We start from the raw sequence: 24,263 nt of genomic DNA, 5'->3' as shown, positions 1-24,263 counted from the left end.
AGGAAAAAAAGTGACCATAATGACTCTCTGAAACCTGCATGTTAACAGTGAAAGAATTCTGTGTGTCATCTCATTTACTCTGCAGGTGAAATATGTTTGCTACCAGTACCATGTGATAATGGTTGCTAAGATAGCTGAAGTATCACCAGAGAAACCTATTTCTTTGAACCTTTTAATAAGAAAAAAGTTCTTTATTCATGGGACTTCTGGTAACATTCCTGAGACTATTTTGGTGTTTGCATAGGTGAAAAGCATGACTGGGAGATTGTATCATCACAATGATAGTGCAAGGTTTTGAGCTTTCAGCAATCTTACCAAAAGGAAGAAACTGGAAAGTAGGTGTTATTTGGTAAGTCTGCTTGACGCACAGGCTTTTTTTAGTCTGTGTTATTCTTTCAGCAATATTTGACAATTGACCTTTTTGGCAGAGGACCTGGTTAACTCACTTCTCAAGGACAGTAGATATTTCCCATTAGACTTCATTGGTTGTGTAGGGGGAGACCAGTTTTATAGATGGTAGATAAGACCCAGTGCCCCTGAGTTTTTGCACAGGTAAGCAGTCGCAATGATATAATTTTAGGTTGGGAAAAGTTTTCTGTCATTCCCACAAGCTCCATTTTAAGGATTCAGTCAACAAAGTAGGCTATACAAGCATATTTTGTAGGGAATCTGGGAAGCTTTGAGAAATCCCTGGAATGCCTCTGCTGCTTTAAGCAAATTGATGCAGTCATATTTGAATGGGATACTGTAGATGCAGCTGTGTGTAAGAGAGTTTTTTTAGCTTTTTAATGATCTGAATACATGTGAAAATGATCCTTGAGAATTTCATATTTTTCATAGTAATGCCACTTAACAGACGTGGGTGTTTCACTTGGCAGCACTCATAAGAGAACTTACTGCTTGTGGGGATGATTTGAGCGAGGAGATGCTGGGAAGACAGACTTATCTTCTGTGGATAGTAGTTTGTTGCTGCCAGTTTTTGCCATTGGGTCCTGCTGGAATCAGAATTTTCAAGGTGAGAGGTAACTTAGCTCGATCTATGCCAACGATGTGTTGATTTTAAAGCTTGGCACTGGGAAATGATATCACAGACAATATTTCTAGATCACAGCCAAAAATGTAGTTGAGTATATTCAGGTTTGCAGCTATGATCAATAGCAACTTGTGAAAGCCTTCAGTGGGAAAAAAGGTCCTATTTTTCCATATATATATTATCTGTGGGGATGTTAAATCTTTGAGAAAATTAAACTTGGTAAGTTCTTGAGTTTTTGCCTATGCGTTTACAGCACAATACACTGCACAGGGTTACAGATGCTGACCTTGCCATATACTCCAGACCATGTAGAAAGGCAGAGACATTTGGTCACGTGTCACTAGCTTGAGTATCTTTGCACAGTATCACGCAAAGTCAACATCCTGAAAAGGGAAGTCAGGCAGAGTTCCAGCACGCAAATTCAGAACATTGAACCTGAAGACACCTACCCAGGTGCTGCTTAAATCCCAAAGGCCCTCTGCAGTCTGACTTGAAAGCTCCCGAGCTATGTGCCTGTTTACAAGCAGGATATTTGCTTTGTCAGAGGGAGTTCTTGGTTTCCTCTCCTCCTTCATTCAAGGCTGTTTCTGTGTTTTACACTAAACAGTCACTGGATAAAATGCAGGATGAAGGACAAGAGCGCACAGTCATCCAAGTAAAAGCTTACAGTGGTTTGTGCAGCTGCATGACCTCAAAGTTTATAGAGCTTTTTCCTTCCGTAGTTAACCGTAACAAATGTTAACATGATGCAAATCTACCCTGATATAAAAGTAAGGACTAGCATTTTGACTTGAAGCTGGCAGAGTAATCAAGTAGTTTTTATTTTATTAAACTGAGCTGTCCCAGGATCTAGAAAAAAAGTCTAATAAAAAAGCAAAAGGCACAGAACGTAAGAATATAAATAAAATACAAAATGGAGCAAAGCAATGCTGGTAATATAATTTATTGAGGGCCACTGTGTATGTCACTCATGATTTAATTTTCACTTACTAATCATAAATTTACTGGCATTGCCTCTGAGTCTCTCATTATTATATCATAATACCTGCTGTGAAATGTGTTCACCTGATTGGTGTTAATATCTTCAACTGTTCTGTTTGTCCTTGTATGACCATGGGCTTGGGAGAAGCGGGATTGTATGTATGTAGTTTCTGTTTCTTGTAAGGACCCCTAAGGAAACCAGTTTTTGTTACTGGCGGCGTGGTGCTGAGCGGGAGGGGTCTGTGGGGCGCACACCTGGAGTCGGGGGTCATCCTGGGGGCCAGCCAAGGAAAACTCATAGAAGATTCCAGAAGGTGAGGAGGGCATGCGCCAAAGAAGACACGCCTATCATTAGCATAGGCCAACCTTAGTATGAATATGTATTAGGAGAAGCGATATAAACCCAAAACGGGACTTGCACGTGTGTGCCTTGGTTGAGCGGAGACTCCCGGTGCACCCAGCGCTGTTTGCTTGTCTTTACTCGTTTAATAAATTGTAAACTCTAATTGGAATCCTGTTTGAGGAAAAATCATTTATCACACTGCTAAATTAATTTCCTATCCTTCTCTGTTTTAAAGTGAATCCCCTATCTATAGAAACCATGTTTATATTACACACACAGTTCACAGCTCTTTTAAACATATAGCATGTATATTTATAGTATGTATAATCAAGTAAAACTTAAAACTTACAAATCCTAAAATAACTCAAGCTGGTTTACAACATTGGCTTAAACTATTAGAACCCTACAGTAAAAGTCATGCTAACCAATAATGAGCTTACTAACTACTCTAAAAGACTACCATTGAGAGAGTAAGTTGCCTTAATCTGAAATGCTTAGTTCAGGGCTAACTTGAATAACAATCTGTACAAAGCTACAGCCAGACCTGTGTCCTGGGTACATATGAATTGCAACAGATCCCATGCTAGGTGCTGCAAATAGGCGATAGCTGTCATGGCAACTCTGTAAATTCTAATGTATTATTAATTGTTTATATTGCAGTGGCATACAGAATCTCAGACAATGGAAAGACACTGCCTTTCCAGATGTCTCTAGATGTTTGCCTTCCAATGGGACAGAAGGCGTACAAATGCCGTGTGAATATAATGCCAGTATTTAACTAATTTTTAATTGCTATTAGAGTAAAGATATAAACAAATAGATTAAAATAAAATATATTTTGCACTAAAGCAGTATTATTGTACTGCAGCTATTGTAGAAAATAAGAGAGCAAAGCTTCACAATCAGCTTTATCTTATGCAAAGTTTCTACATATTTATTCCAGAAAGAATCACGTTAAATCATGTCAAAATTAAGTCCTGAAATAATAAGGCACAGGTTTATAAAACAGATTTACAGCTCTGAATGTCTTCTTACATCTGTGGTGAATTTGTTCTGTTGCTCTTATGTTATCTTAGCAAATAATGACTGTTGCATCCTCAGGCCATATCATTGAACCATTAGTTCAGCATGGGATTCCCCAAGTCCACAATAACACAGAAATATCCACAAAATAAATTCTTGTCATAATAATTCAAAATTGAAGTGTTTTCTTGTGCTTTGTTGCCATGATATATATTCACTTTTATAATCTATTCTCTTTCCATAGACAATGATACTTAAATAAACTCTTTATTGTCTCCTTCACTTTATGTTTCCTGTACATCAGATATTTTTTTATAAAATAAGCACCAGAGATGTGTGTGGGATAATTCTTTCCTTAATGGTTGCAAATGGAATAAATGACTTCACACACACCAAAAAAAAGATTTTAAAGCTTGCTGCCTGCATTCAAAATTTAAAACTGAGTTTTACCAAGTCCCCCATGGCATTTCACAGATTTCCTTCCATGTTTTGTATTCATATCACCCTAACGAACACCCCCGTTTTTCTCTAGCACAGAAAGAACCTACCTCCTCTAGAACTGTGCAACACTTTGAATTCAGAAGCAAGCTCTTTGAGGCCTGATCCTTTCTCCCTTATGTTAAGAAGAAAAAGTCACTGGAAAAGATATAAAGAGCTTTCCTGATGTGTTTCCTCTGATAGGTTTCTCTTGGTTTTAATGGGATGGGAACTTGAAGGAAGGTAAAGAATGGAGCTGATGTTTTCCAAGCAGCACAAGAACAGAGTGGCTGACAGGAGTTATTGACTGGGCAGCTACTCTGAGGGGTGGAAGAAGATGTTAGCAAGGTTAGCCAAAGAACTGTGGATTTTAGACTTAGACTGAGAAGGCTATTCTCTACTTCATGTGTCCTGAGGACTAACTGGACATCCAACAGGAGGAGCTAAGGCTGGACATGATGATTATTTGGATTCACTGAGCTCTTGTGTCCATACTCTTCAGTCAGTAAAATTTCTATTGCGATTCATGAGCTGAAGTCTGTTTTTTCACTGCCTCAAAATGGGGTAACACTATCATGTTTCGTCAGGTAGTAACCAGTTTCCTTCCCAAATACTCTTGCTATGCTTCTGTCACATCTCCACACCAGGTCTGCATATTGCTATCTCCTTTCCAGAGGGAAGCAATGCTGTGAAAGGGAGGTAGGTATGGGGCAGCCTCTCACTGCTGTTGGATGGTAGATGCATACCCAGGGTGGGAAGTATATGAAGTCCATATGGTTCTTCTCTGAACTCTGACAGGCCATTCCCTCTCCTGCAACCCTCCGAGTGGCTGTTGTTGTTGGTAATGAGTTGTTCCCAAGACTAAAGTTAATGGTTTGGGTTCATACACAACTTCGGTACCTCACACCACTTCCTGCACCTCAGTTTTTTCACTGCTTAGTGTACTTCATGAGATACATTTTTTGCTATATGAGGGAATTAGTGAGACTGAAATCTCTTCTATATTTACGCTCGTGAATTTTCCTTGTTCAGTCATGTGACGTTACAGTTAGATTTTTTATCTTTCTCTCATCCACTCCTTTCTCTGCTGTCCTCATCCATCTGTGGGAGTCAGATGGGCTGCCTTGTCCCCTCAGCAGCACAGGGTATGGTCTGCATTATGAGACCAGAGAAGCGTTTTTGCCTACCCAGACCTCTGCTGTTCCCTGCAGTTAGCAAGTTGTCTGTGTCAATTGCCAACATCATCTTCCTGTTGAACGCTCAAAGCTAGAAAGGAGCATGTGGTGTAGGTTGGTGTCAGAGCAGGTATTTGTAGGTGGTTCTGCATTTGATAACTGTTTATTATCTGTGGATATGAGAAAAATTAATTTGACCACTGGAGCAGAGTTCTTTCCAGTATTAAATTCCAGTTCTGGTGAACTGTTTTACGGTTAGTTTTCCTTCACATAAAGGCCCATAATCTGGTACAGCAATGGTTGGGTTTTTTCAGATTGGCACACAGCCATGCTGACAGAATTTGAATTAGACTTCTGTACAAAAAATCAGTTCCTGTGGCTCTGACTGCAGGACAAATGGCACAGACTGCAAACCCTAAGGAAAAGGGAGCCACTTTATCTCAATTTTGTCATATACATATATAAATAAATAACTCCCATGCAATCTGAGAATTCAAAGGCCAAGAAGAAACCTTCTTGTTATGCATTTGTATTTTTCTAATAGGAAAGGAAAAGTAAAAGCAGACAGCATTTTTGTGTAATTTCATTCATGAAGTTTTACTCTGGAAAGTTTTATCAAAAAGAGACTGGAGCTTAAAAGCACTCTTGCAATGGACAGACATCTCTCAATCCTTTTCCTGTTCTTGTAATTGTTAGTTTGCATGTGGGATCTCTGTTGGTTATAATTCATCATAAAAATGATGAAATAATTTTTCATAGTTTTCATTTCTCTGTTTCATGCCATACAGAAACTACCCTTCTTGCTTAGCACATAAGTATTGTTTGTGATCATCTGCAGAAGAGACAGAGCTGAGTTTCAGCAAGAGGCCTCTGAACAATGTCAAACCAGCGTGTTAAACATCTGTGCCAGAAAATTGCAGATAAGCATTTCAACAAAAAAAACAATTAAATTACACCTGCAATGGAGAAAGCTGATGTGAACAAAACTTAGTTAATGGTTGACAGTATCAATTCTTAACTCTCTTGTTTTTTCCTTTCAGAAACACCACTGGGAAGACAAAAGGCATGGGGGAGAGAGGCATTACAATACGGTGTACTATTGTGACCTACAATGTGTCCCTCACTGCAGATGAGTAACCTGTTTCTATTTCACTTAACTGCTTTACTGTAAAAATGAAGGCAGCATTTGTAGCATAGCTCTCTAAAATTTTATGACTGCCCACAAGTCCTTGTTAGACATTTCCAGGATTAACAGATCAGCCATGCAGATATTCTTGACATTTCATAGCCAGACCTTCTGACTGTTATAATTGTTTAAGAATAATAAAAAACTGTAATACCATAGTAGATCAGTATGTTTTGCCTAAGCATTACGTCCATTATTCTTCATTTTTAATTCCAGTGAAAGATTAAATGTGAAACTGACTACTCAGTAGATATCCCTAGCAGTCAATCATGCAGCGGCCTTTGGCTTTTCAGTTACTGTAGAGTGTTAGGCTTTCTGCTGACGATTTACTGGTTTGACTTCCACTGAATACAGAGAATCAGTATAACATTTGTGGCTACATGGCCACTAGTTCATTCCAACATCCTGGTTCTTATACCACTACTTTTCATGGTAACCATGGGTCCCTGATTTATGAAGCATTATAATACATTATTTCAAAGCCTGTGGCTTTACATAAAACCTTATTATTTTTTCTTTCATGTCCATGCATAAAAAATCCTGAAATTCCTGTAGGGTGCTAGAACTTAAAACGTGCCACTATTTACCTTAGTTCATATGTTGATTGTAACTGCCAGATAGCCCTTACTCCGCTTGCTCAGTAAAGCACATTTATCTGTCTGTCCTGTAACTGCTGTCTGTTTCTTCAGAGCAATCACTGTTTCCAGGAGTCTTCTGCTTTTATTTTGTTGCATGCTGAAATTAACAGACTGAAAACAGAATTATAAGTTCCAAAAAAGGAAAGTGTGAAAGCAGTAACCACTCATTTGTCCAAGGTTTTACTTTCCTTTCCTCTATAAGAGGCCATCTGCTTACTTTTGTAGATAAAATGACCTTTCCAGCTTTTTACTCTTAGAGCAGGTTGAGACCTAAGGGGAAGACCAAGCATCCTGTCTTGTTTCCCCAGTTTACAGAGATGTCTGAGCTATGGAGCCTTGCTTACTAGTAGTGATGCAGAGCCAGTAAGAACCCAGCTTGGGCAGCAGACTGAGCTTACAGGGCTGGCAGCGTAAGCAACAGACCAAAAAACGTCTTGAAGAACCCAGAGTAAAAACTGAATGACAGTGACAGTTTCTAAGACAGTTGTCATCTGTGGCAAATTTAGCAGCAAGTCTTTGCTGACCATACAAAATCACAGTGTGTCAAAGCCAAAGAGAATAGCCTGCCAGATTGTCTTGGTAGAGAAGGAGGAGAGAGTATATATCACACAAGTGTAATTCCGCTGGCAATACACTGAAGCTCGTTCAAAAAATTAGTGGGAATCATCCCAACAGTTGCAATGCATGTTTTGCTGCCAGCAAAACTCAGATATAGAAACCAGAAATTTACATTTCCAAAACAAATGTCCAAAATCAGATTTTTAAGTTCATCCTGGGACAGAGGTGGCCTGGCATTCAGTGAGAGCAAAATTCCTGATGTTCCACTGAATCATTCAAACACTGTCCTTATTTTAGAGAAACATGTTATTTTTCTTCTATTCCTGGATCCTTCTTTTTTACTTCACAACTCTTCAGAGCTCTTTTTTCTTGAGATCATCAGGCATCCAAACCTTTTCCTTTTCTCTGTGATGATGCTGGGCCAGCATATCAATACTTTATTACTCAAATTCTGTCTGCCTCTATGAACCATTCCCAGCCTGGTTTCAAGAAGGAAAGGGCAGATGTGACTGGGGCCTGAGGCTTAGCGAACACAGCTGTACATGGGCTGTACATGGTGCTGTGCAGAAACCCTGCATTCTTCTGCCACAGCTTTGTCCCTAGAGCACCAGTCAACCTTGTAAGAATGTTTTTGTTTTGTCTCCATGAGAGCAGCGTCAAAGGTGGCATTAGAATTTGAAACACCAGAGCTTAAGTTCTCCTTTCAGATTCCATGATCTACTTTTTCATTAAAAAGAGCTCCGTAATGCCATACATTCTCCAAGCCATTGTAGATAGCAAAGCTTTTATAAAAAGCATTCAAACAAAAGGAGTTCAGTGGGAAGCAAGAATACACTTGCTAAATATTTGTATAATTAATGTAAAATCAGGACACCAAATTTGCTGACAAGCTGATTTAACTTCCAGCAGAGGATATAATCTCTACCAACAGGGTATACCTGCAGCAAAATTCATTTATGTGAAGCAAAATAACCATAGCTCATACCCACTGAGAACTTCTGTACTTATTCAGACAGGCCTTTGTAGATAAGCATTCTCTGGCACTAATGCTAATATTTAAAAGTGAATTAAATGCATGTTATTAGTTGAAAATCAAGGGATTATTGGGTAAAAGCAATGTGGAAGAGCACATGCCTTTCCCAGTTCCAAAACTACTTGCTTTGGATTGTAGACAAGAAAAAGCTAAATTAGTGAAAGAAAAATTGAGCTAAACGTGAGAACAGGTTGGGTTTTTTTAACTTTAAATATATCATTAAGCATTTGTAGAACGGCAAGTTGCCAAAAAAACACTCAGTGGAGTTTTCCATTGCTGCTGCAGTCTATAGCTCATTTGTAGCTTTTACCCTTAAGAAGAATGCAGGAGGTCAAGAAATTGATCTGTCACTTCATGCTGTTTTCCTTTTTAGCTTCAAGTGGGATTCACCCAATAATAATACAAAAAAATTCACTCTGTGTTAGTCAGCATGATCTTTAATTTAGCTTGGCTAAACTCCCACTAGCCTACTATATATGAATGCATGTAAGACCTGCCTATGAAGTTTCTGGAGTGGACAGTTCTTTGTTCATGTTTATGCCTTGCTTTCCTCCATAAAACCTGGGATTTAACGTGACCTGCTGGCCTCCGAGGGTGTTGAATTCAGGCCTTTGAAAGATGACAAAGTGAGCTGGAGCCACACAGAGGTGCAGCCACATGACACCTTCTGCTCACACTGCTTGGGGGACTCTGACCTCAGGCAGAAGGGGAAAGGAAATAGCAAGGGCCAGTGACCCTGTAAACTGCCACAGCAAGTTTACACACATCCCCTGATGATGTTTACATTCCTTCGGCTACTTGGTTAGTTCAGTATTTAAAGGCACTTTTTAAGCCTGTTCCAAGCCTCAAACTATCATTGTTTTAAGCTTTGTGCAGACTTCAGGGAAGTGACTCCTTATGTTCAGATCATGTTTTCAGCCATTTTTCAACTCTTATAATCTGTTTTTTTGTTCCTTTGGTAGTCTGAATTTCTGCAGCAATGTTCAGCTACTGCAAATTCAGAAAGAATCTGGGATAAGATGGCCACATGTTCTAAAAACATATATTGGCCATGCAAAAGGGTAAGAGCCCTTCTGGTTCCACTCAAGATGGGTGAGACAAGCTGCTGAGAATGTACTGCATGCCCCTGCAATGTGTGGGCAGCGCTCAGGAGGAGCATCACGTTGGTCAACAGACCTAAGGGTTTGTGCCAGAAACAGTCTAACAACAACCCACATCCACACCTTAGTGTACGAACATCGAAGCTGCCTCCCTCTGTGAAGGAGAGGCTGTGAAACAGGTACGCTGACGTTAGAACTGCAGTTGGAGTTAGGGTATGCATGGTCTGTCATTGGCCAAAGGGCTGTAATTACTTCTGAGAGTGGTGGGGAATGCTGGGCTAGATCACAGTCTGGCATCCAAGTGCAGCAGCACTGGTCCAAGTCTCAAGAGACTGGACAGGAATGATTTGGTTAGCTTAGCTAAGATTAGCTCTGAGCTTTGCAGGGGATGCAGTGCTTAGGTTAGTTTAGGGGATGACCAGGATCACTAGGCAAAGACTAGGATTTTTATTTCGGCTAATAGGTGACCTAAAAACATCAATTACAGCTTAGTAATTACAGCTCCTGATTTAGAGGTAACTACATTTGGATTTCTGCCTGGCAGCAGCCATTGGATGCCTGATTAATATTTGGTTTCGGGTTTGGCCTTGCAAGAGGCTGGGTTGAAGGCTGAGTGGAGATGGGGACATTACTCTGTGATGAGACCTTCCCCCTGGTTAGTGGGTCTAGGCCTTCAAGTCATTACTGGGCTATAACTAAACTTGAGATTAGGTTTGAGAATAAGGCTTGTCATAAAGAAGGCTAACAAAGTAGGTAGGGACAGAAGTGGCTGCTGGGGCAAAGAAGGAGCAGGATAAATTTAATTTTTAATCTAAATTCGGAGCCCAAGGGGAATGATTAACTATGAATAGTGCTGGTTCTGGAAGGAGGTCCCGAGGCTAATGTAAGGCTGGTGATAATAGGGCCCAGATGGCAATCCTTTATGCTTCTATATAAAGGGATCACTTAACACTGTGCAAATGTCAGATCTGGGTTATGAGCCAAACAGCTATGATATGATCTAGGCAATGCAGAGGCTATTGGCTGGGCTAAGATTTGGGTTAGGATGTGGTGCTCTCTGCAGCCTTCAAGCTACTTTCAGATCTGGGATGCAGAATGCTTCAGAGAAATGCTGATAAACTGGAGTTACTCCTGGGAAGTTGAAGGGCTGCTTGAGTAGCCTGAGGTTTGCGGTTGAAAAGACTGTTAAAACCTGAAATGGGAGTAGTGTTACACATCATACCAGTTCTAACTGTTCAGCTAGGCTGATGAGGCTGGACCAAACCAGTTCCCTATGGGATGCCATGGGAGATACCAGCAGGTGCCTCACAGCTGGTGTGAGATGCGCGGCTGGCAGGAGTCAGTGCATAAATGCTAACATGAGAATTAGGCTGAGTTGAAGTAGGGCTGGGAACTCATAGCCTTTTGCCTTGGATGCTCAAATCCCTGGCTAAAAAACCCATCTACGATTTTTGTGGGCCAATCAGAATTTGACCCCAGGGAGACATTTTGTATGGAAAGTTTTTTCTTCGTGACAAAAGATCAGAAGAGCAGCGAGGACTTCCTAAATGAACTTAATAATTTCTAATTTTCAGGAAGTCAAACAGTAAGAATATCTCAGCATTTTATCAGAAACCGTATCTTTGGTTCCAGTTATACTATATTATTACCTTGGTAATATCTTGATATTACCCTGGTATTACTTAGGTTATAAAAGAGTCTAATTAGATAAATTTTGGTTAAATATGAATGGGTTTGAGTTTTGGAGCTGGAGACTGTAAAATATGAAAGTGCTATTTAAAGATTAGGAAAAGTACAATACTTATGCAGGGTTGCAAAATATGTTTTAAAAGACAGCATTAGCACTGGAGAAACTAATTTCTGCCATGAGATTCTCACAGTTGTTGTGAACATCTGCTTTCATAAAGCAGCACTGATTCCCATTCTGAAGTGCTGGCATAACATTTTTCTTCCTTTTCTCTTTTTTTTTTTATTTCCTGTCCTGTTTGCCTGTCCTTATTCCTTCCCTTTTCTCTTTTTCCAATCTCAATATCTATTTTTATTCCATCTCATCTCATTCTTTTGTTTCTAAAAGCACTTCTCTGTTAAATTTCAATTTTAAGCATTCCCCAAAATGCCATTAAAGAACACTTGAACGAAACTGTTGCAATGCATAAATACCTCATAAAAAAGCTGCCACGCACTCCACATCTTTTTGTCCCTCAAAACCCACACTGTTTGCTGTGTGAGATCCCAGGAGCTTATTAATCTCTGGGTGCTAGTCTTGCAATAGCTCTTTAAATCCTGTTCAGTTATGAACACATTTTGCTTGCAGCCATCCACGTATGCAAAACCGGTTAAAAGGATGCTGCATGTTCCTGTCCTTTGAAATGGGGAGGCACCTCATATCCTGTGTAAATCACAACAGAAGCATTCTTTTGGCCGTATACAGGACATTGGATATCAGACCTCACAGCTTTTGCCTGTAGAGCTGTGGTCTCCAAACTGGCGTTCCTGCACCCCAGAGGATACCCAAGACAATCCACTGGGGTACAGGAAGAAAGTATATTTTACCATTAAAAAAAAAAAAAAAAAGACAAAACAATTTAAAAATAGTGTCTATTATATCTTTATGTCATCCTTTCAAAATTTCTATTTCATGTATATTTTTATTATATACATAGCGTTAGTACAGTAGTTCATGTATATAATTTATAAATAAATATACATATATTGGGAGCACATACTCAAACATTTTTTACTCATAGGGGTCCACAATGAAAAAAAGTTTGAGGCCTGGTGCTCTCAAGTATCTAGCTCACATTGAGCACTATGTAGTTATTATATCAGTAATGAATAAAATAGACATATAATCCTCTACTTAGGCCTGTATCTGTGGCAAAAGGAAATCCTATCAGCCATATAAAAACAAGTATCTCCTTTTCCCTATAAAAATAGGCTAAATCAACTTCCAGCTGTGCCTTGTGCAGTGCTTGCTCATCCCTTGCAATTAAGACTCAGAGGAAGCTGAGGGCAGGATGTTTTGACTCCTGCTGTCTCATAGGGATTTCATGACACACAATACACATGGGGCCTATTTAATTGTTTTTGGTATTCAGCCTATAAATGGCTGAACCTGTGATTTGGCATTACAAATGGAAGGAAGCACTGAATGTGAAAGGACAGTTTGCTATCTTTTTTTTATGTAAGCTGGAAGAGTTAGGGATGTGTTACTTGGCAACCTCACCCAATTCGAGCATTGAAAATTATCTTTTCCAACTCAATATATGTTATTCTTACGGGTTGTTAGGGTTATTTTTTTGACATTCCCGTAGATATTTTTTGTTTCTTTTTTTTTTTTCTCTTCTGAAGATGATATATTCAGCACACAGTAGCAAAATGCCATCTGCAGAATGACAGGTAGACTGCAGACTGCAAAGAGAAAGAGGTGAATGACTGACAGTTTTGAATGACAGGGGAAGCTTTGTCCATACCAGCATTGCAGCAACACATCTGTAAAACCAGACACATTCTCATATGCCTATTTTTATCTGTTTTCTCTTATTCTCAGATTGTGTACTGTGTAGGGAAAGGACTCTGTTTTGTTCTCTGTCAGTACAGTGCCAATAATTACTTCTACTGCTACAAAATTATGTCCTTTGTAATAAACAACAACTGTACTAAAAATAGTAATCACAGCCACCGCAACAGCAGTCCTTGGGGATGTCAAATGCAGAACATCTAATGCTGCACTGCTAAAACAGCTTCACGCACCACTGTAAACTGCCTGGAAGGAAGCAGAGTGGGAGGACTGACACCTCCGTGGGACTGTGACAAATCAAGTGGAAGCAGAGAGCTCTGGGTAGCCAATATACAACTTCCAGGAGGATTTAAATTATTATTTTGTATTAACGGTAGGTTCAAAGCACGGTGTCAGTCTCGTCTCTGTAGGTACAGAAGAGAGACAGCCTTTCTGTTCACCTTCGTTTACTCGGTCACCACGAGTGCCAAAAGCTTCACAGTCTCCTTTGAAGGGGGAGGCAGAGGAGACAGCCCGGGCCGGTCTCTAATTTTTCGGTATTTTGGCATAAACAAGCATTGCCATCTGATGGCGGAGCCTTGGTACTGCGCAGCGGCTCCCTGCCGGTGAAAAGTTGACATAGAAGCAAGTGGCTTTTCCTCAGAAGTGTCTATGAGACTTCGGTGTCTCAATGGTGTCTATGACTAAATACCACATTTCATTTTTTCTGACTCCATTTTCTGACGATTTTCTCATGATGAAAAATCCTGTTTTTTTCTCATGGTGAAAAATCCAGGGTTTAAGCAGCAGGAAAGAGATCACCTTAATGTTTTCAACATCAAAATCCCTTTTCATCCCTGATCGCCGTGTTTCTAGCTTTTCCTTGGAGACATAGATGTTGGATACTTTTGCTCTGCTTTTGCTTTTTTCCTTTTCTGGGCCTTTTGTGGCATTGCTCTCAGCCATTCAGACAAGCACAGGGTGGCAGACAGTGAGACCTCTCTGAGTGCACGTACTGTGATTTTGGACAGTTGGCATTTACTGAGTGCCATGGTATTGTTGCAGGTGGCAGCATGTCTTCTGCTTGAACAAACACTCTGTATAAAGACCTCAGTGGTTTATTTCAGCTGTCAAGAGTTGTGGTTTCATTCTCTGCTATGCACCTCTGACAGTAGTCTGTATAACTGTGTCTCGGCCTCACCCTTCTAAGGTTTATTTTTCAACACTGCCAGGCTTACCTTTTGGCATGGGAAGCCTGTCCTTCCACTGATAACTCTGCTCCCACTTACAGGTCAGTTGTCATCACATGAGACATCACATGATGATCTTGGTGCTACTGCTGAATAAAGCCAAATTGAAATAGCATTGGATTTGTGTCCTGGTTTGAGGTAAAACATAACCAACTTTCTGTTTAGTAATTTTATGTCTTAGATAGGCCTATTCTAACTCTGAAATGAACAGCACACTGTCCATAAAACTGTTCCTTCTCAGAGCGGTAAGACCTGCGTTCATAGTTGATGCCAAGGAAGAGTATGCAGAGAGGTTCTTGCTTATACCTACTGCTATAACAACCAAGGTCGGGTAACTTTGTTGTTTGCCCTGTTGAAGGGTCAAAAATGGAAAAGCATAAAGGGGTTCTACCTGTTGGGAGGAGAGAACAGGACAGGTGACTCAAAACTGGCCACCAGGGGTATTCCATCCCATCTGCCCCATGCTTAGCATAAAGGATGAGGGGTCAAAGGATCTCTTTGTTCAATGGTTGACATCCTAGGAGGACCCTGCCTGTCCATCTGCCTTTGATCCTGATCTGTGTGCATTCCTTGTTCCAGAGCTGGAATCCAGTTCTGGAATCCATCACTAAGTCCAGTCTGGGACTTCCCCTGTGCTTGCCGTTGATATAATCCTGGGAACTTGATATGTATATATTGTACTTGTATATATTGTATCTATTTTCATTATTTCCCTTTTGTTATCAGTATTTCATTAAAGTTGTTTAGTTCCTTGTAAACTCGTAGATCTCTTTATCCTTCCTCCTCTTCTCCTTGGAGGGAGAGGTGGCAGGGAGATCATCTGTCTTCTCGCCATTGGCCTAAACCACAACAGTTCGGGACCTGGAAAATGAAAAGATTGATTACTTCTGTTTTATTTTAGGAAAAGAAAAATCAGTAGCTTGCAATTCTACACCATATTCTGTGCTAGGATATCAAAGTGCTTTACTAATTTATTATTTCCACAGCCTATCCTATGTGTGAGGCAACTCTGATGTATTGCGTTTCTCTGAAAGCAACAGCAAAGACAAGGCAAATAATTCAACTTTAGTAACACAAGTTTTTTCAGTTTGTTGATTTTGAAGATGGTGCTCATAACATTGTACCTTACCAATTCCCTCCTGGGAAGAAATGAGGTACTGAGATTATTTCTCTGTTAGCCTGGAAAACACTGTTAATTAGCTCATGCAGAGCTCCATGCTGCTTGCAAGATATAACCTTGCAAGTCTAAACCCACTGCATATATATTTCTGTATGGTGATGCAGACACACGTATGCAATACCCACAGCCCTCTGAAAACTGAAACATACCTTGGTCACTTGACCATTTTAAAACCTGGATATCTGCTCATGTCTTGTCATGCTGTACTGTATTCTGTACTAATGGCTTTGCAGAGAGTGAAAACTGAGGTGTAGGACTTCTGTTCTCATTTGTGTGCACAAACATGTGACTTAAATGGAGACACGATCCAAATCTGTTCAACAAACCTTTTGCCCATTCCAGCCTGCTCCTAAGCATTGTGTCTGAGTATTTTCTCTAAGGCCCAACAGGTCTACTAGGTCATGGTTTTTCTCTTGCTGGGTTTTGTAAGTTGCTCCCCACCTCATTTCATTAGTGGAATGCATGACTTCTCCCGTAGTTCTTCTGAGGTGCTTCTAGTTCACTGGGACCAGACTGCAGTCATTGTCATAGGCAGCAATCAGTGCAACTGAAATAATGCAAGACAGCGAAAACAGATTGAGCACCTACTAGAAAGACAGAGCTTTGAATAAGTTGTTTCAATACATTGATTCCAGACTTGGTTAAAAAAAAAAAAAAATCTTCATTATGGCACAGAGCTTTGAATAAGTTGTTTCAATACATCGATTCCAGACTTGGTTAAAAAAAAAAATAATCTTCATTATGGTCTGTACTCAAAACACCCAAGTTTTCCTCCAGCATTGCTCTGTAACATACCTGTTGCAGCATGCTGCAGATTGAACCTTTCTCTTACCAGAGGTCATGCAAACTGTGCCACATGAAGATGTGTGCAAAACAGGGAATCAGCTGAATTTATCAGCAATTTCACTAATAAATTCTTAGAGCTAATTAATACCAAGGAACTCTGCCATTCAAATTAATAAATGTAGGATCCATTTATTGATTTGAACTTCCTTGTGATTCTTTATCTCTACAAGCACTAGGAATTCAAGCTTCAAATTTTTAGCCCTGACAATCTGTCATTATGCCTCCTAACAGCTGCAGAAAAGATTCCCTGTTGAGAATTCAGTTAATTCTCATTTATTATTTTGTACCCTTCCAAAAGAAATTTCAGGCAAGGAAACTACACCTTACAGTTGATAAACCTCAAGCCGTACTACAAAAGAAAGAGAAAAAGATAAAAAAAAAAAAAGAGAGTATGTCTTTTACACCATACTGAATGAATTTCGTTACCATTACTTTTTCTGTCACTAGTAAAATGTCTGTAGGTGAAGCATAGTCTCAAATGACACAGAACAGTATGCTACCCACTTGCATCGGTATCATTATCCATACTAGCATCATTATCCCATTTGTTGGAAGCTGTGAGTGTGAAATTTTCTCCCCTCACACTGATTTTTTAACTTAGTCTTAGCCTGTGTGAAAATATAGAACAGTGTCATTTCTAGTACGCCCAAGCAATGGTCACCAAACTGCAGTTTGCAGTGAATTTTCTCAGCTAGTGCTGTTCTAAAAAGCAATAAACAATGGTTTATGAATTGGTGCATCCTGATGTGCCCTAGACTTTAGGCCAGTCCTAGAGGCAGGCACTTCATGTGTCTGAGATGATTAGTTACTGAACAGGGTGAAATAAAGACCTGAAATACCACTTTCTGCAGGGAAACAGTTATCTTCTGGTCTACAAGGATGTCATAAACAGCCGTGTGTTCTGCAAGGTAAAGAAGAGCAGATGGGATTAACATGAAACATTCTTCCTAAACTCAGCTTGCCATGATGAAAGCAGTTCCAAATCTCTACGCTGCTTTGTATCTGCAGCATGGTGCTGTACTATATCCCTATCCTGATCATCTTGGGCATGAACACACAAAACAGTGTTCTGTATTGGAGCCTCAATTCTTTCCACACACTAAAAGGATATTCTTCCTGGCAGGGGCAATCATCTGCCCCAATACTGAACACGGATGTTGTTATCTGTACATTACTCTGTCAAGGTGTCCTTACCCTGAAGGAACTTCTTTTCTCTCTTTCAGTGTTCATGAGAGTAGTTCATCATGCTGTTTTCACCTACACTCCTTTTCCCACTGACTGGTCATCTGGTGTGTTGCCAGACTTCTCAGACTTTGGCCTTCTGAGCTTCTTTGTGCTCCATCACCTTCTGTCTCTCATCTGAAATCAGAGATCAGGCTTCCTTTCTTGTGACATAATATACTTTTCCTGAGCTTCCAGATGCTCTGTGGCCAGGCAGACATCACATGTTTCTGCCTCAACAGGTCTGGTTTTCATCAACCCACCTCAGCTGGAGACATCATCTCATGTGGAAGCTGTATTTTGGCTCTCTCTGATGTTCTCACTGGGTGCCACAGGATCTGGGAGCCAGTCAAGAGACCTGTGATACGCTCAGAGAAGTGGAGTCCTATGGGTCTCGCTAAGCTTGAACTGCATCCATGCATTTTTCCCCTTCTTCAAGCACTGATGACTACCCTGTTTCCTTATAAAAAGCATACAGTAGCATTTTTCTCTCAAGAACATGAAAGAAACTGTGTGACAGTCTCCTTTCTTCTTGTTCAGATCTCTGTCAGCCAGCATGCATATAAAAATCTCTCTTACTATTTTCTCAGAGTCACAAGAGTGCTTCTCTGGCTGGATCTTTGGTATCCTTGTTAGCTACTCCGTGTGTTCACACTACTTTCCTCATACTCAAAGAAACTTGTTCAACCAGCAAATCCTGCCTTTGTTACTAGCCTGCTAGGGTGGCAGGACCTTACCTTGCAACGTGCTAGGGTTTGGGCTATGGCTTCCTATTAGGTTATCTGTCATAAAAATACCTGGATAGTGAACACTAAAGCAACAGACAGGGATGCACCTTCTAGCATCCCTATTCCAGTTACGTATGCAGGGAGTGGGAGGGCAAAGGAGTGCAGGAAAGGCCAGGTTCACATGCTCTCAAACAGCACCTCTAGCTGCTGCTACTGGAGGTGGACCCTGGGCTAGATATGCCCATTGGCTCTGTTACCTATGTTCTGAGATCAACTGTGAACCAGTACACCTGGATACTGGAGGCTGCGCAAACTGAAATACATTTTCCAGTGATCAAAAGCCTGATTCTGACATTGTCATCTAAACCGGTTTCTCCCTGTCTTGACACCTACCCTGTTTTGGATGTCAGCCTTCTGTTGTGTGATGGACAGGCACTGGGAACTGTGCTAGCACATTTGCAAAGCAAGGGCTGGGGTTTAGCCTACACAGCCCATTCATACCTATGTGAGTCATGAAACTAAATTCTCAAGCAGTCTTAACAGTTATCCTTTTCATTTTAACCCTGCATGTGTACTCATGCACAGGTGAATTTACTTTTACAATAGATGATTTGATCAGAACAAAAGCATATCAGGTCAAGACAAAGTTGCTCAGCATGCACGACAAGCGAGACTGCTGACAGTGCCTTTTCTGAATGACACCACTGCCTGAAAGAGCCAGTTGCAGACTAGATCCCTCTCGTGCTAGAGGCTGTATAAAGAAAACAGTCATATGTGTGTGATACTGTCATTATCAAAGGAAGAGTTTTTGCTACTACTGCCATCAGCAAAGCCAGCCTACTTGCAGCAATGACAGGTAGCTGTAAGAAAATCTGACTTTAGAACAGGATTTTATAGCTATCTAGTAACTAGTTACTGGAAAAGGATTTTGAGCTACTGCTTAGTAATCCTACCACATCAAATGGACCCTATAGCAATCTAAAGCTTTGGTTTCTTTCTATCCACCTCTCACTCCTCTTTTTAAGGTCATACCATCTTGCAGTGGTGTCCTAGCGGTATGGGTTGAACCTTATTGCTAGTTCTCCACAGATGACCTAGTATATGCTTGGCATGCCCCTTTGCTCTCTTCTGTACTGTCTGCAGCTGTATCACTGAAGAAACGTCAAGTTAGTAGAGTTAGTAGAGCAAACAGAAGTAAATAGAAATTAAATTCTTGTCTTGTTGAGTTAAATGCTTCATTTTCACATTTTCTTTCACTTCCTCTCAGGCTGTGTGAATTATCAAATTATTCAGCCAGCTTTTCATTCTGGCACAAATTTCCTCTGTGGTCCAGGATATAATTTTTATTTTGATTTGCTTTACTTGCCTAACTACATCACAAGTCAATTGTATTGATTAGCTAATGATTATTCAGAATTTAGAAGTTGTGGCAAACTATGAAAACTATGGCTAAAATTAATTTAAAAAAATGTAATAGTTGTCCGTCATTTTTAATGTTTTTATTGCCTGCACTTTTGGCATGGAACAGAATACATATGATGAAGAACAACAGGGAACAATCATGTAAACTGTCAATTGGATTCATTTTTTGGCCATATTTTTTTCAGAGGCTTACACAAAAGGAGTCTTTTATGGATATTATGGTGCATTTCTGCATTGTGCTTTATAGCGTGTATCTCACTAACAGAGGAATTTCAGATCAGACCTTCCTCACACTGCCAATAAAGCTGGAAAAGCTAACCACTCTTTTGTCTGTACCTTTATGGAAGAAAAGACTTAACTGTGCTGATAAACATTTGAGATTATCTAGAAAATCTGAATTGAATCATGTAAAGTTAATATTACCAGAGCTAAAAAAATGCCCAAGTTAGACCTTCACAACTGACCCTCTGTGACACTGTCTGTGTAACTCATCCCAAACAACAGGATCTGAAAAACTTTAACAGATTGTACTTTGAAATTCAGCAATATAACTAAGTGTCTGAGCCAGCAACTAAATCCACAAGGACATTAACAGCAGATCTGTTTTTTGTTATTTTTTTTTAAATTTTGTTGACATAGACTTGGAATGATTACTTAAAAGGCTTTCAGTTTATACATCTTGCAAGATGAGAAGTGATAGCAAAAGCAGTAATCAGACAGCACGTTCCTTGCTCTGGTTGCCTGGTAGAATCTTGCGGACAAGTCACAAACACAGAGGTTTAAAAATTGGAGTTCAACGTTCATATTCCAGACGCATGTAGACTTCCTTTCCAGGACCTACTGCCTGCACACTGGGTGCTTTGTCACCCTACAGAACACGGCAATGGTAGTCCCACAAGAGCCGGTCTCACCCTAAAAAGCTGGCAATGTTCGTACTCCCACAAGCGGTCGGTGGTTAAGCACAGCGCAGGAAAATCCCTTCACACGGGACTTCAACTGATACCAACTTCATAGTTCAATCCTGACTGTTAATCATAGGGAAATCCATACAAATTGTCAGAGTATCTTAATGCATAACATCAAATTAATCCCATTTTACAGCTACTATACTGATAAATTAATTTTTAGCCAATTTGTGTGTGGTTACATCCCTTTGAAGTTTATGCCTTCTGATATCTTTCACCTGTGTCCCAAGGTGTGAAGTGCTTTGCTATCACAGTCATAAATAAATATTCCAGAATACTGTCCCAGTACAGGAAATTCCTATAGGCAAAATGAAGCACAGAAGACAAGAGATTGATTGTCTAGCTAGAAATCAGCCTGGTGGTACACTTCCTTGCCTGAAGCTCTGCATTTCTGACCTGCAGCAGCCAGGAACAGTCTCAGTCATCCCCTTCACACTGCTCCAGCCCTAAACAGCATGGCATAGCAAGGCAGAGAGCATCTGCGCTGGCGGAGTGACACCACCTTGAGAGTGATCTCAGTGTGACTTGCTGGATCTTACCATCTGTCCACCCAGCCACCACAAAACTTCTTCAGCCGTGAGACTTTTGCACAAAAAATATTTATTTCTCAGCAAGAGTGGGACCTGAAGCTGCCTTTCCGACATGGGCACCCTTACTTCAGGAAATTAGGCCTTTCTGAAGGGATTTCACTCCCATTGTCTTTTGGGCTGTCATTTGAACCTACAAGAGACATCCCTCATAATTAAATACCTGGGGATTTCTCATCAGGATGTGTCTTATTTTCAAAATAATTACACATTTGAGATTTTATGTGCTGGTAGAAAAATTCATTTCAACGAAGTTATGTGGTTTGGATGCTTATGATCCTAAAAGAGCTGTGAAATGTGTCTAGTTGAACATCATCTGTTCTCAAACAAGACTGTGTTTTCTTCTATATAGAAGCAAGCTGTTTCAGCAATGTTTAATCAACCGGCACTGACCTTTCTTCTCAAATGCCACAAATTCGTTTTCAATAAATGTTTAACTACTGATTTCTAAAGGGAAAGGTTCACAAGATGTAGAACCTGTTTTTAATCTTATACTGATTTTATAGTTACCATACAGCAAGGTTGTTATAGGGCTACATATGTGGTTTAGGAGGTTAAAGACTTTTGTCTGTATTCCAAATGTCTTTTGACACTCGTGTTACCTCCTTTTTCATTTTGCTTTTGACATCTTTCTTTATTGTCCTAAGATATGCAAAAATACTGAGAAAGAGAAAAAAATTAAGCCCATAGTATACACTCGTGAGATTTTCTCTTAAAAAACGCATGTTTGAGAATTGATCAGAATAATCTTATGATATACCTATGCTGCAGTTTCTGGCTAGTACAGACAAACTTAGCTAGATAGATTGGCCAGATAGCCAGTTGTCCCAGCAGGAGACTAACTGCAGGCTGCAGATTCTGCCCAAAAAGTTGTCCATCAGGCAACTGGTAGTTGCCAATTTATGGCACACAGCTTTACGTTCACACAGCTTAGGGTCTTCATAGTTAAGGTAAATTTTCCCAAATCAGCAGGTCTGGGGTTTGTTATCTTAGGTCATGTACTCCCAGCCTGTTCTAGCCTACTTGCTTCTACCCAGTTTAAGTGGACTGATCGAAAATTTTATGGGATCTTTTCTATTAATTAATTCTCGGTTGTTCAGACCAAAGTAGGTGCTATAGGTGGTTGTAAAGAATTGTCTAGCTTTAAAGAAGGAACTAATTTCAATGTCTTGTAGATTTTCCAAAATCCACCTGCCACTCCAAAAAGTCTTTTGTGATGCTAGGCTGGTAACCACTTGCCAGACTGAAATATCCCATTTGGAACAGCATTGCAGCTACTTATATCTAATATCTTCAGGACTGTCTGTAATTCTGGGCACAACTAATTTATGCCAAAGTTGTGTGCACTCCCAGGAGAAGGCCTTTATACATACCTTTGAAGTATGTAATGCATAGATATGCAATGTGCTTTGCATGAAGAAAGAACATACGTATGCAAAGAAATGCACATTTTAAAAGATTTTTGCCTTGTGTTTGACACCACCTGTTATGATTTCAGTCTGTGGTTTCAATTTTAGTATTTGAGACTGTGTTTATCCAACTCATGGATGTATTCTACTGAAAAGTAATTCGAATCTCTTGGATTCATCTTCTTAGATAATACACACGTGAAATGATAGGTTATGCAACAAATCAGCACTGAAATGAGTGGATTACTCACATCAATATTTGTATTTTTCAAGTTATTGTGTGAAAGGTCAGATGTTTTGTGAACTTGGTTTCATTTGCTAGTGCCTGGGTTTTTCTGATCAAACATTAGCATATTGCTTTCTTTTACTGCACAATCAGAAAGGCTAGAGTCAAAAACAGTGAGATTCAGGAGAGCGTAGGTTCTTAGGTGTGTTTTGCAGCAGTATTTGTATGAAGTGCATTAATTTCTAGCTTTTGGAGCGTGACTTGAGTTACAGCTTTCTATCAAATAGGTTTGGAGAGTTTGCTTTAAAAGTGTTGTTGGGTCCAGTTGCTAGTTGCTGTTTCCCTGCAGCTTTTGTGCCATTTTATCACAGAATCACAGAATTGTCATGGTTGGAAAGGACTTCTGAGATCATCGAGTTCAACCTTACACACACAAAAAACCCCTTACAATCTCAGCCACTAGAGTATGCCCTAAAGAGCCACATCTACACACTTCTTAAATACATCCAGGGATGGTGACTCCACCACCTCCCTGGGCAGGCTGTTCCAGTGCCTGACCACCCTCTCAGGAAAGTCATTCTTCCTAATATTTAATTTAAACCTATGCTGCGGCAACTTCAGACCATTTCCTCTGGTCCTGTTATTATTCCCTTGGGAGAAGAGGCCAAACTCCATCTCTCTACAGTCTCCTTTCAGGTAGTTGTAGCGGGCAATGAGGTCTCCCCTCAGCCTCCTCTTCTCCAAACTAAACATGCCCAGTTCCCTCAGCCCCTCCTCATATGACTTGTTCTCCAGACCCCTCACCAGCTTGGTGGCTCTCCTCTGGACACGCTCCAGCAGCTCCATGTCCTTCCTGTAGTGAGGGGCCCAGAAATGAACACAGTACTCGAGGTGAGGCCTCACCAGTGCCGAGTACAGAGGCACCATCACTGCCCTACTCCTGCTGGCCACGCTATTCCTGATACAGGCCAGGATGCCATTGGCCTTCTTGGCCACCTGGGCACACTGCTGGCTCATGTTCAGCCGGCTGTCCACCAACACCCCCAGGTCCTTTTGTGCTGGGCAGCTCTCCAGCCACCCTTCCCCAAGCCTGTAGCGTTGGCTGGGGTTGTTGTGACTGAAATGCAGGACCCGGCACTTGGCCTTATGATGTCAGATGCGATGGTGCACGTGGGATTAGCATGATCTCTCTAAACAGAAGTTAATACTTGAGGAATTGGTTACCAAATGTGTGTTTTTCCCGTGCTGCTGGGTCAGGCCCGGAGCGTTCCGGTGAGGCAGGAGATCCCAGCCTTGCTCCGCAGGTTGCGTGCAGTTCCCCCTAACCCCTGTGCCAGACTCGGGGTTGTGCAATACGCTGCTGAGAGGGAGCAGACTTCTGAC

Source organism: Calidris pugnax, unplaced genomic scaffold (assembly GCF_001431845.1).
Source record: "Calidris pugnax isolate Ruff unplaced genomic scaffold, ASM143184v1 scaffold2, whole genome shotgun sequence".
Classification (NCBI taxonomy): Eukaryota; Metazoa; Chordata; class Aves; order Charadriiformes; family Scolopacidae; genus Calidris; species Calidris pugnax.
Note: the sequence above shows the minus strand (reverse complement) of the source record.